The sequence below is a fragment of the Sus scrofa genome, chromosome 14, assembly GCF_054392235.1.
Source record: "Sus scrofa isolate SSC_HxYL_T2T_F1_AM1 chromosome 14, Sscrofa_HxYL_maternal_Yorkshire_Landrace_v2.0, whole genome shotgun sequence".
NCBI lineage: Eukaryota > Metazoa > Chordata > Mammalia > Artiodactyla > Suidae > Sus > Sus scrofa.
In genome coordinates, this window is record NC_139396.1 from 19,894,872 (window position 1) to 19,908,021 (window position 13,150).

Here is a 13,150-nt window from a genome sequence, read left to right on the forward strand (position 1 = left end):
AATGCACGTCGCCCACGCCCCTGTAGAAACATAGAACCTCATTTCTCCAGCAGACACACACTTCCCCACGTCCCCACATATATAAGCCTAACATGTCCCTCCTGAAAACTACAAGGGCATAGCCCCAGCGAATATGCCTCCAAATGCCCATGCCCCTGGAATACACACTCAAACGCATTCTACACACAACTCTCCAAAAGACCCAAGCAGACCCGCAATTACTCAGTACACGACACAATTGCAAACCTAGCACCCTACGTCCTTTCCTCCAAACACGCATATAACACACTCTCCGCATATCCATAAACCCACACTCCCCAAGGCTCCATCCAAGGGCATGCACTCTTCCAGCATGCAGAATCTAGAAGCACACCAATATGGCACGCCAACCTATATAGCATTCACCAGTCCCAGAAGATAGGCCGACTCGCCCTCTACACATCAAAAGACACATGCACGGCTCTGGAACATGTGCTACACACAAAAAAGCAAAGAGCCATATGACAGGCCATGAACACACAAATAATCATCCTAAAGGGAAGGACAGAGGAGGATCCTTAAAGAGCAGAAACCGCCCACGGGGGATGGGTTAAAGACAAGCTTTCAAGGGGTCTTCGAAATGGTCTAAAGCTGATGATCACTCAAGAAAAGGAACCCAGCCATGACTTACCCGACTTGAAGGAAGACCGCATGCATCGAAGCGCCAGACACGCTCAAGACCCAACCCCCAAGAGTTCAAGCACAAGACAACAGATGTGGAGATCGAGTCCTGCTGCATGAGGTCAAGGAGAGAAGAGTCCTGGACAAGGAGCATTTCTGCACCTCACCCAGACAGAAACTCAGGGGAGAGGGGACACGCCTAGATAAAACAGGACAGGAGATGGAAACCTGAGATGAATTACCCCAGTTGATATATGACCAAACTCCTGGCAATACACACCGATTTGAACAAGCACTGTGACAGCCCAGGGCACACCATCCATATAGGGCACAAGGAGGAGCTGGAGATGGAAGCCTTGATATCCACCCTCCAATGAGGAAGAAGGCAGTCTTCTCCCCTCCCCACTGGGCCTTGGATTCTAGAAATGTAGCTCTCTTGGTTCTTGGGGCTGCTCTACCCCCTGGCCAGCTTACGCGTATCTCCCCCCAGGGTCTTATGCTCCTAAACTCACTCTTTACCTGGGGCTTCGCTTCATGCCAAATTCTTCCTGCCACGAAGCAGAAGAACCAGAGCTTCATCAAATCCTGACACCTGGTGAGGGGTCTGACAGTGCAAAGACAGTGGGTTTGAGCAGGTCGAGGCGTTCTTTTGTGGCACGGAAGGCTAAGGATTCTGAGTGTTCACTGCAGTGGTCCCGATTGCTGCTGTGGCACTCCGTCCGTGGACGGGGAAACTCCACATGGGGCAGATGCCACCAAAAAGAAGAAGTCTGTGCGCTCGAATCCTCTCTGAACCTGGGATCCTGGCTTGAGGTGCCAAGCTGAGGGCAAGGTAGATTCCAGTCCCACTCTCAATTTTGGCTGGGGTCAAGTCCCAACCACGAAGTTTCACTACAGGCCCCAAAGGTACAAATACACAGATCGGCCCCTGGACTTCCCTAACATTGCCCTGAGGCCTAGGCAGATAATCCTACCAAGTCCACCAGGAGACACACAATCCCCAACTTCATGGCGGAAAACATCCATGAAAAATAGGCCCCTGAACACCAACTTACAAACACCTAAACGCCAGCTCCTGGACTATGCCTCGGTGACATCTCAGCACACTCCAAAGACAAACGCTCCCCCAAACACAGGCATGATCTCCCCTTACACACATATCCATAGACAAAACCCAACCAACCCTCACATTTGATGGATTACCAGATTCCCGACAACCAGGTGGCCTTGTACCAATCCCTCCTAGGCTTGCAAATCCATCACGATTTACATCCGACCTCAACTAGGTGGTCAGCACTACATTCAGCAAGGCTGCCCCCAACAGAGACCCAAGCATGCTATTTGAACAGAAGTGCTGACCGACATTGGTATGTGAAAAAGGAAGACACCAGTGAAACTAGCAGCCTGGATGGTACATCTTCACTCCTTTTCCCGTGCCCTGAGCTACTTCTTGTGAACCCCATGAGGGTTTTCAAATTGGAAATTCTTCCTTCGAGCTTTCCTACGCTTTGGAACGGCAGGCACACTGGAATGCCACCCATTTTAATCACTCACACACTTTAGTCCCCTGCCTCCATAGGCCGCACAGTCCCTCAAGTTTCCCAGCAGCCTGATCCACAGTGCTGCTAAAAGCTGTGGTGGAAACACTGCTCCGGACCTGAGCTCCATGCGGGTATGAACCCACATGGAGGAGGGCACAAGGAGTCTGCAGCGTGCACAAGAGCACAGAGCGGTCACACCCAATGGCTGAAGAGTCCCCATATTCCTTAGCAGGGCTGTCATGGAATGAACACTAAAGGCCACCATGACGGGTCCAACCCTCAGGCAGGCCACACCTTGGGAAACCACCCTCTTTGCTCCCACGTGCGCTACTGACTACCCAAGCGGGCCCTCCTCAACAGACACTAGGAGCGGTGGGAGGATGGTAGTCTCTGTGCACAACAGCTGAGTCAGCAGGGGACATGTGGGAAGAGGAGGGAGGGAAGGAAGCATCAGAAGAGCTGGCCCAGGAACTCCCTACAAGACAGGAATGTCATGGAGGATTTGCATTCGCTGCAAAGCTCTCTGGGGTTGTCTTCCTGTCTTCTCCCTGGGAGCTTCTGTGGCCATCCCTTCTTAAACCCTATCTCATGGGAGATGAGCCCCCACGGTCACACTGCATCGGTGAAACCCATGCATTTAGATAGGATCCCCATACAAGAGTTTGCAGAGATCCAGCCTAAGCACAGAATCCTCAAAGTGGGCCAAGGACATTCATGCCCTTTGGGCCGCAGTACCTTAGGCTGTGTGGACTCTTTGGGTTGGGATTTGCTTGTCTACAAAGAGAAGGGTCTTTCCTCTAGCAAATTGGATGGATCACTTAAAGAACCATTCTAGCACGCAATTGGAGATCTGGGAACCTCTCTTCAGAGAAGGTGCTCATGTCGCCATGCCTAGAGAATTTCCAAATGCCTCGATTCTTCACGCATGTTTGTTCTTCATGTCTTTCTTTAATACATGGGGCTTGTTCAATAAAGGTTGGTGCACAGGTGTGTCTCCTTTGTATGGTTCTGGTTGTCCTGGTTATGCTGGTGAGCTAAACTTGACCCTCTTGGCCAGTCACAAGACAGCAGGTACTTTGGGAACACTATTCCTCTCCCTCCCTATGTCTGGCACGACATCATGGAAGTTCAGGTGGCCATCCACCCACAAAGAAGTAGCAGCAGATTCAACATGCCCACCTGACTTGGGAATGCTCGCCAAAGAAACTTGAACCCTCAGATCCCTTTTCTGGTCCGTGGCAACATCAGAGCATTTCTTCCTCCACAGGATACCTCTCAAGACCCTTACATCTATCTGATGACACCCAGAGCTCCCAAGGGCACAGACTTGAAACGTCCACAAGACACAAACCTGGGATCTCTCGGTGCCTTTCAATTTCCATGTGGGAGTGGAAGGTTCACTGTCTCCTGATGCTAGTGATCCATCTCCAGAGATGTTTCTCCTCAGCCGCCAGTGCCTGCCCCGAAGCTCTCTGCAGGAACAATCAGAGCTCATGGTCCAAAGGACGTTGAGACACCCACTTCCATGACTGGTTTCCCTCATTACAGTGCAGCTGATTTGACAACCTCTGCCTCTCCGATGTCGGGATGTAGGGTTCTGAGGTAGTATAAAATAATGAACAACAGAAGGCGTTCGTGTCATGGTGCATCAGAAACGAATCTGACTAGGAACCATGAAGTTGCGGGTTCCACCCCTGGCCTCGCCCGTTGGGTTAAGGTTCGGGTGTTGATGTGAGCTGCGGTGTAGGTTGCCATCACGGCTGGGATCTGGCATTGCTGTGGCACTGGCATAGGCCAGGGGCCACAGCTCTGATTGGACCCCTAGCCTGGGAATCTCCCGATGCCATGGGTGCGGCCCTCAGAAGTCCAAAGTTTGTCAAAAATCATGGAAGAATTGGGAGCAACTCGTTTCCACAATGCTAATTTTGTATCAGTGTCCCTGAGAAGACTCATGCCAATACAACATCTGGGGAGGGAGTGGGGTGGATTGGGAGCTTGGGGTGAAGGGATGCAAAGGATTGGCTTTGGTGTGGATTAGCAATGAGATCCTGCTGTGTAGCACTGGGAACTTGTGAGGGAGCATGCTCATGGGAGAGACTAGAATGTGTACATGTGTGTGTACCTGGGTCACCATGCTTTACAGTAGCAAAACCATTGTCTTGGGGGAAGAACAATTCAAAACCAACCAAACAAGAAACCCCCACAAATACTACATCTGAGCTATGCGTGAGAATCTTGTAACAAATTGCAGGAGTGGCTGAAGAAGGGGAGGGAGAAACAAGGATGCCTGGCCTTCCTGAATGCCTGGGTACAATGGGTGCCTCAGCAATCTTCTCATATGAAGGTCTTGTTTGAAAACCCTGGAAATGTTTCTTCAGTATAAAAGCTCCAATAGAGAGCCCTATTCCCATGGTGCTCAGTTTTGCAGTGCCCCATCCAGAGTTTCTTCCTACAAAGCTCACCATGGCATTGCAGGAGATACTCTCGCCTCAGCTTCTCACCCTCTTTGGAGTCCATGTTCCTTTGCAAGGGGCAAGAAGCTTCGGAAGCACCCACACAAGTCCTTTTTCTCAATCTGCAACAATCCTTTCAACCTCTCCTTCCTTGCCCATCACTCTAACAGCAGGAGCAATTGTAGTTCTGCTACTGCACACAGGGACTCTTGCCTCCCAAGAGATTTGCTTGCAGTCCTAGGAGGTTTTCACCCCTCACCTCCCTTGATGATTTTCCCGAGACCTCACCACACAAGAGGGACATACGCATTCCTATCATTTGCATCGTGATAAGCTGACCTTAACTCCCAATCTGAACGTTTCCTCAGGTGTGTTTCCATTTGTCTCTGTCAGGGATGCTACGTTGATTCCCATGCAGACAGCACCACAGGCAAGGACGAGCCTCGATTCTAAAGAGAAAGAGTATGGGATGCAGACAGGAAATGCACCAGCTTTCAAGCAGGGCTTGCTGGGCAGGACGTTGATGCGAGTGGGTTTGGACACGTGGAGATTGGACATTGGTGGATAAAAAGCTGGCACTGTGTCAAAGGGCACACCCACATCACGGGCAGTCGATGTTTTCACACCTACAAAAGCCAGCAATTCCCATCATGGCTCAGCAGACATAAACCCCCCTAGGATCTGTGAGGATGCACACTCCATCCCAGCCTCCTTCAGTAGAATAAGGATCCGGGGTTGCCCTGAGCTGTGCTGTAGGTCCCAGATGCAGCTTGGATCCCACATTGCTCTGGCTATGGCAGAGGCCTGCTCGTGCAGGTCTGATGTGACTCCTAGCCTAGGAACATCCATAGGCAGCACGTGTGTCCCCCAAAGGAGAAAGCAATTAAACCAAGAGACCCCCCCCCACACACACACACACATCTGGTTCTTTCACATAAGGAAAGAGAAGATTTTGTCTTCTCCTCCCTTACTTCTGTCCTTAACCACATAAAACTCAAAGACGCAATAGTATATCTTGGATCTTCCATTGCCATTTCATCCAAAGAGCCTGCAGATTTGGGGTCCCGTTGCCATTTTCTTTTGGGTTGGACCAAAAGGCACCTTTTGGTCTCCACTCCAAGTTCTCCTCCCCTCAAGAACTGCCCACTTCCTGTAGCCTAATATGGTACCCTTATGGGCGAGTCTTGCCAGATGCATGCTGATTCCGAGGGAAAGGTAAATTTCAGATACACAGGGAAAGTACTTGCAGTAAAGATATGTCCAAAATGGTGCACGGGACACAGGTCAGGCTAAATGCAGGCACTGTGTATGGGAAATGAAAAACTCAAATGGAGCTGCACATTTACTATTGTTTTTGCCTGGCTTTGAGCACTCTGCCCTTTCAGTACATTGAATTTCAAGAGAATGGAGGAACTCCCATGTTAAAAATGCATCCAGTAACAGAGGAGCCACGATATCAGTAGGAAGGCAACAAAAGGAAAGATACTCAGGTCTACGGGGACGCAATTTAATTTTCTAGCTTCCTTTTTTACTTTTTCTCAAGAGGAACTCTTTGATCTTACAAGAGGTTAGGTTTTCCACTGCAGTTGATTTACAATGTTTTGTCTACTTCTGCTGCGTAGCCGAAGGACCCTGTCGTACAGACAGATGTATGTATATATGATATATGATACATATATATCTATATAGGATACATATGTAATCACTTTCTCACATTATCCCCCAACCTTTTCCATCACAAGTCCAAGATGGAGTTCCCTGTGCACATGGTACATTTCAACCAGAGACAAAGGAATACTACCTGCAAAGGCAAACGGATGGCATTCAAAGTTGCTTGCCCAAAAGATCTCTGAAAAGATGGGAATGAAACAGGCATCTCTGATCCCTGGTGGGAACGAGGACTGAGTGGACAGGGGAAAGAGGGGAGAGGAGGACTCAGCACTCCATATGCTATTCGGCACACGTGGACTGTAATCCCTGAGAAGGGAGGATTTGTTGAAAATGTTACATTCAAACATTTAACAGGGAAAAGCTCCAAGACTTACCAGCAACGTCATCATACGGGAGACACGACAGTCTGATCTCTGGTCTTGGACACGTGGGCTGTGCTGTGGCTTTTTGGATAGGCTGGGCCTTTCCAGCACAAGGGAACATGAGGAAGGTGGGTCCTGCTGGATGCTGGTTCGCACACAAGGACGGTTTCCTTAGGAAAGACGGACACACACCAATCACAAATGGTGGGTCTGCTGAGAGAAGCCAAACCATAAACACTGGGTTCCAGGTGGCCATGAAAACCCACGTGGTTATCAGGTGATAAAAGGTGAATTTTGTTCAGAAAGTCTGGCCTCTTGGGAAGGGAGCCTGGAGCCAGGACGGAAGCTGAGGGGGTTGAAGGACAACAAACAAGTTGATGAATAACAAAGGGAAAGGGAACATCAAGACAAACCTTGCTGCTGTGACTCTGAAAACCACCACATACTTTGCCTAACGAGGCACTGGACAATTGTATGGCCCCTGCATAAGGTGGAAGAAACGTCTGGTTCTTGCCTCCCTGCAGAGGCCAGCATGGAATGGCACCCCACCCCCACCCAGGCTCACCTGCCCTCGGCCCCTCCCTCACTGCAGAATGACTGGAGGCCCTAATTCTACTGTTGAGATTCAAACTTGGGCTCCTTTACTTGCGTCCTGAGCATCTGTTGGGGCAGGTCCCTCGCTGGGTCCTGCTCTGGACTGTCCACGTTGAGGCCACCAGCCCGTGGTGGTCCCGGCCCATGCCTGTGGGAATGGCTTCAGAAGGCGGTAAGCCTCTAGACAGGGGCTGTTTTCCAAGAGAAAGGGCCTCCCTCAATTCCCTGGGTTTCCGTTGGGACCATTCACTGTGGACATGGAGTTGGATGGAAGGAGAGGAAGGCGAGAGGACTGCACCCCAGGGACATCTCAGCTGGGGAGCCTGTAGAAACCTGAGGCTGCCCTGGGGAGGACAGCTGCTTGGAGGTGGTTCAAGAGGCCTTGCTCTGGTTGGGGAGGCAGGATGGCAGCAGGCAGGTTGGCGGTTTCTAGAAGGGAGACAAGCCACTTGGAACGTGTGTGTAGCCAGTGTCCTGTGGCTGGCCCTGGGTGGGTCATGGGGAAAGCCTAGCCCCGCCTTGTGGTCCTCAGGCATCTGAAGCTCGCCTCACCAGACCTCTCTAAGGGATTGGAACTGGAGCATACTCTGGCTAATGGGGGCGTGGAATGGGAGTGTATATTCAGAAAACGATTCAGTGCTGGTGGGTGTTGTCTGTGGCCACATGCTCAGGAAAGGGTCTGCTCTGAGCTGGGCAGGATGTGACTCTCACTGCCTCGGCCCAGAACATTTCCCTCCATCCCGCCCAGAACTCACTTCTCAGGTCAGGCAACTGTGGCCTTGGATCCCACAAGGGATGGGCAACCAGGTGACTTCACCCAAGCTAGGACTCGTGGGCCTGAAGTGTTCTGTATTGGTTTCCCTTTTGTGGAAATACGTCTCTGCAGACATGGCGCAGCGTGTCAGGTGTCTCACAGCAGAAGCTGAGGCCTGACTTTGAGATGAAGAGTGTGTTCCTATTTCAAGTCACTACTACTACATGTGGAGAGAGGCTGGTGCAGGTGGAATGCCTATGAAGGCTGCTTCCTTTGTAAAGGGGGGGGGTGAAGCAGTGTAGCACAGAAGCAGGAAGATGATCTAGTCTGTTACTCTCAAACCTCCTAGAACACCTGTGGAGGTCAATTCGGTGCCTCGTGGCATGTACCTCCTTCTCCTGAATGGGCGGTTTTCTCACAATGGCACCTGACTCCTGCCTGCTTCTCAGTTTGTCCTCACTTTCCATTATTGGGAGCTGGAAGGGGAAGGACCCCAGGCAGCCTCCACTCCCATGACCTTGTCACATGAGCCGCCCTGGGCCGGTGCTCATCTTCGGAAGCCAACCCTGGATGGGAAGTGGCAAAAATGCAGGGGACACACACCGACTTCTCAGACTTCTCTCTGAGGAGCAGAACTGCATGGTGGGAGGGATTCAGGGCCATCGGGATGGGGTGGCACACCTTAGCCCCCGTGAAGTGTCCACTCTGGGTGGTTCGGAGAAGCAGGTGCATGCTTGGTGGGGCTGTTCTGTGTTTGTCTAAGGCTTCTGTGTGCAGAGCGATCTTCTCAGCCTTTGAGAGGTGTTGTGTGAGGTCAGGAAAGAATGACAGAACAGATGTGTGCTGAGCATCCGGAGAGGAAGGGTTGAGGAGGATGTGAGGCCCTTCGACTTTAGACAGTGGAGGTCCATCAAAGGCCTCACGGTGCCTGGAAGGACCTTGGAGAATGCCCTTACCTGCCAGTGACCTTGCTGAGGGGCATGCTCAGAATAGATGGCCTCTCAGGTGCAGGACGTGGGGACAGCCTGTGAGGACGAGGTGTCAGGGAGCTCCTCAGGGAGGCTCTCCAATCCCTGCTGCTGAGCTGAGCATTTCTCAATAGACAGGGGCAGGGAACTTGGTGCGGGGGATCAAGGTCACCAGGGAAGTCATTCTCAACTGCAGGTCAGACGATGAAAATCCCTCCACGACATCTGCACAACACACAGCTTCCTCGGGCCAAATGCCCTCTCCCACTGAGGTGTGCCCTCTGAGTCCCCAGAGAGCTTCCGTCCATGTCGCCCATTCTCCTCTTCCATTCAGCCCTTTCCTTTCTCTCCACAACATCTCCACTGCTGGGCACGGATGTGGTCATGCACCCTGGGTCCTCACGCTCCTATCCTCCCCTCACTCCTGGCTCCCAACCCCAGCCAGCTTGGGAGCAGCACCTGCCATAGCCCATGGCCCCATTACTCCTGCCTGGCAGCACCCTATTGCAGCCAGCTCACCCCATGACACCTCGGGTGACTCCTGCTGACCATGGCCCCATTGCCCCAGGGCTTGGCAACATCCCTGTCCCAGTCTGGTCAGGAGGGAGGTCAGCATTGCCCCACCAGTCTCAGGCCTTTGGGTGCCCTCAGGCCCCCCTCAATGGGAATGCTTCCAGGGCCCTCATGGGGAGTGCTTTGTGTCCTGCACCCCTTTGCATAGCAAGCCCTGCGGGGGACAGTGGGGTGGCTACCCCAGCTATTGCAGTAGCTCAGGCTGGCAAGGGAGGCTTGGCCCCAGGCCTTCCTCCTCAAGCTGCACCACCAGCTGCCCAGATGGCCTTCATCCTGCCCCCAGGGACCTCTGGGCCGTGGCCACATGGCACCTCTGGGGCAGGCAGCCTGCATGCCTCCCAGCACACGGGCCCTCAGGAGGATGCCTCTCACCATAAGAGAGTCTATCAGAACTTCCGACGCTGGCAGCGCTTCAAGTCCCTGGCCCGCAGCCACCTGCCCCAGAGCCCCGATGCGGAAGCTCTCTACTGCTTTCTCATGTAAGTGACCTCTCAGGCCCTCATTAGCTCAGCTGGAGCCTTCGCATATACAGGACCTTGGCATGGACTCCCTGCTTAGGTTTCCAGGCATGCTTTCACCTCGAAAGAAGGAGGGTTGACAGCAATGCCCATGCTATGAGGAGGCACGTCTGCACTCAGATGTGTCCCACGTCCAGTCCATGACATCCCGTCCTTGCCTTAGCTCAGCTACCACCACCATGCAAGACCAGTTGTCTCACTTTCTGCACTGCCATGATAACATTGAGTGCAGGAGAGCAGTCCGAGGGGGTCCTGCTCAGATGTGAGGAGCCAGAGGAGCCAGAGTTTGAATGGGACCTGCTTCTCTGGTGCTACATCCTTTCAACATGGACCTGGGCCTCTGGCAGCCAGTGGGTATCACTTCAGATAAGGCTTAGGACATTCAGGCCCAGGACAGAGCTTTCTACATGCCCGGTCCTTGTTGTTCTGAAGGAGTCCAGTGTGAACGGGGAGGTGGTCGAGCTGTCCTAAGGGCAAGGGTCTATCCTCCTAGAGCTGTGAGCCTGGCAGGAACATCCCTCCTAGACCCGAGGTCCCTCCGAAAAGGTGGACTAGGCCATCTAGTGCAGAGACCTGGGCCGAAGAATCCTTGGGCTTCTCAGACCTGTTAGCAGGAAGACTGGCTCCTACCCTCCCTCATTGAGGGGGCTGCATTTTATATGAGATGGCAACCCGCCCCCAGCCACAGTGTCCCAGCTATAGCCTGGGAGTGGACAAGCATCCTCTGGTGAGTTGGAGGTGGCGGCACCAGACACCAGGAAGGCTTGCCTTTGCTCTCCAGCCACCCTCGTCTCCCCCTCTTGAGCCTGGGTTTGGCAGGGGTGGGGCCCATGGAGGCCTTGGAGCTGGGTGGGGTTGGGCAGTTGGGGGCTGGGCTGTACCAAGGGACTGACCCTGAGGGCTTACAGCCCAGTGCTTTGCACCCTGGCTCGCCTGAAGCCCACCATGACGCTGGAGGAGGGCATGCGGCAGGCCATGCAGGAATGGCAGCACATGAGCACCGTTGAGAGGATGGCCTTTTATGAAATGGCAGCAAAGTGAGTCAGGGTCCTGGGCCATGGGCGACATGGTGGGGTGGGTGGTGTGTGATGGGCAGGCCCCAGGGCAGGATCTGGCTCTGGTGCTAGCAATCAGAGAGAATGCAAGAGGAGGCTGGCACCTGACACCTCCTGTTCCCTGAATCCCCAAATCCTATTGGCCTCCAGAATCCCCTCTGCCACCTGGAGAGCTTGGCTCTTCCAGCCTGCTTGTCCCAGGAGCTCTGCCCTACCGTGATGCTGATGTGGGGAGGCCTCAGGATGGCCTTGGGGAGCACGGCAGCCCAGGAGGGAGTCCCCTGAAGGCATGGGGGCTGTGCAAGGGTGAGGACTCCACCCGGCAGCCTGGCACCCCTTCATGCTGGGTGCCTGGCCATCACTGACCTAGCATGTGGTAGGCCTCTCCTTATCAGCGGTGGCTGGAATGGGCAACCGGCCATCCTTGGGGAAGCCCATGGGTCTCTGGCCCTCCCTGTCATTTCTGCATGTGGATCTCCTAGTTTCCAAACAAAACCAAAGGAGCAGCTAGCTCTCAGTGGCAAGAGATGCCTCACCTCTAAGTGTAGGATCCCCACTCCAGCCTGTTCCGGGCCCTGTCTCATGCATGCTTTCCCGCACTCTCACTCCCAAACCCAGGTTCTGGGTTCGGGCAAGGGCTCTTTGGGGACACATACCTGACCAGGCCACTGGCCATCTCCACTGTTTGGGTCAGACAAGGTCAGGGGGCACATGAGCAGGGGCCCCCACCGCCCTCCATGTTTCCCTAAGCCTGGTCCCAGAGATTGACCTGGGTCTCTGCTGGGCCATGCCCTCCAGCTCCAGGGCTGCTCAGGCAGGAGGAGGCCAAGATCTTGGACCTGCGTCAGAGCAGCTCCCTGCTGCGACAGCACCCCACCGGGCCCTGACAGCCCCAAGGACACCCTCTCCTCACCCCCTCGGTCCTGCTGCCGTGGGTGGGCTCCAGAGCCCAGGTGGTTTTCTCACTGGGGCCTGTCCCTCAACACCCCCCAAGTTCATGCAATTTGAGGCAGAGGATGAGATCAGGATGGGGAACGTGGCCTGCACAACGTGGGCACAGGGCATGCCTCCTCCAGCTCCACCAAAGCTGGCTCCTCAGGAACCCACATCCTGCAAAAGGGGCACTCAGTCTGTGAATCACCTTCCCCCTGGAGGTCAAGGCACAGGTAAGAGAGGCCTAGGCATGGTCCCTGTTCCCAGATTGGTCCTTTTCCCTCAAGGGGGCATTGGTGTTTCAACACGGATAGCCCCCGAGGGGGTCTCAGTCCCCCTTTTCCCCTCTGCGGTGTGGACCTGGTCCATTTAGAACCTCATCACCCTCCTCCCTGTCTAAGGGGCCCCTGTGAAATCTGCCTAACAAGTGTGCTGGTGGGGAGACCCTTGATCATTAGATGTTCCACACGTTCTCACACCTGACTTTTAGATGTCCCTGACTTGAATCTGGCCTCCCACAAAACCTGAGGCTCTGGCTGCTCCTCCCCCTTCCCACATGCATATCCATTGCCCCACAACAATGCCCTCCCCTGTGCCTGCTCAGGGGTCAGCTTCTGGGCGCTGGGTCCCCTCACTTTCCCTTCCTCCTGCTCTGCCCCAGCCTGTGCTCCAAGGAAACACGACCCCAGGCTCCAGCACACCCACCCAAGCCCACGCAGAGCCTGGCAGCTGCTGGAGAACAAGGCCCCCAAGGAGATTCCCCCTGAGGCTCGCAGGGAGCATGGGGACATTCCGCAGGCACTGGTGGGTCCTGGCCCCTCAGCCACAGGGGAGTCAGATATGGAATGTCGAGAGGATGGATATGAGCTGCCACAGGACGAGGACGGCTGCTTCCCAGACCCGGATCTCCTCAGCTACGTGGACAAGCTGTGTTCCCAGGAGGACTTTGACACCAAGGTGGGCTGGGCCTGGAGTCTGAGACTCCAGGATTCCAGGGAGAGATTCTCTTCGCACCCTAGTTCTGGCTTTGGCCCAGGATAATGGGATTTATGCTCTGGTCCTTGACCC

General features: G+C 53.9%; 1 protein-coding gene across 1 annotated transcript in view; it reads right to left on the bottom strand.

Annotated features, from left to right (window-relative positions):
• Positions 1 to 13,150, bottom strand: part of LOC146396394 (uncharacterized) — a 291,217-nt gene that overhangs the window by 128,435 nt on the left and 149,632 nt on the right. The window contains exons 18-20 of the mRNA XM_084994478.1: positions 6,700 to 6,857; positions 4,994 to 5,103; positions 3,553 to 3,673 (exon numbers count right to left, since the gene is read on the bottom strand). The gene's annotated coding sequence lies outside the window, so the exon portion shown is untranslated. The remainder of the gene's footprint in view (positions 1 to 3,552; positions 3,674 to 4,993; positions 5,104 to 6,699; positions 6,858 to 13,150) is intronic.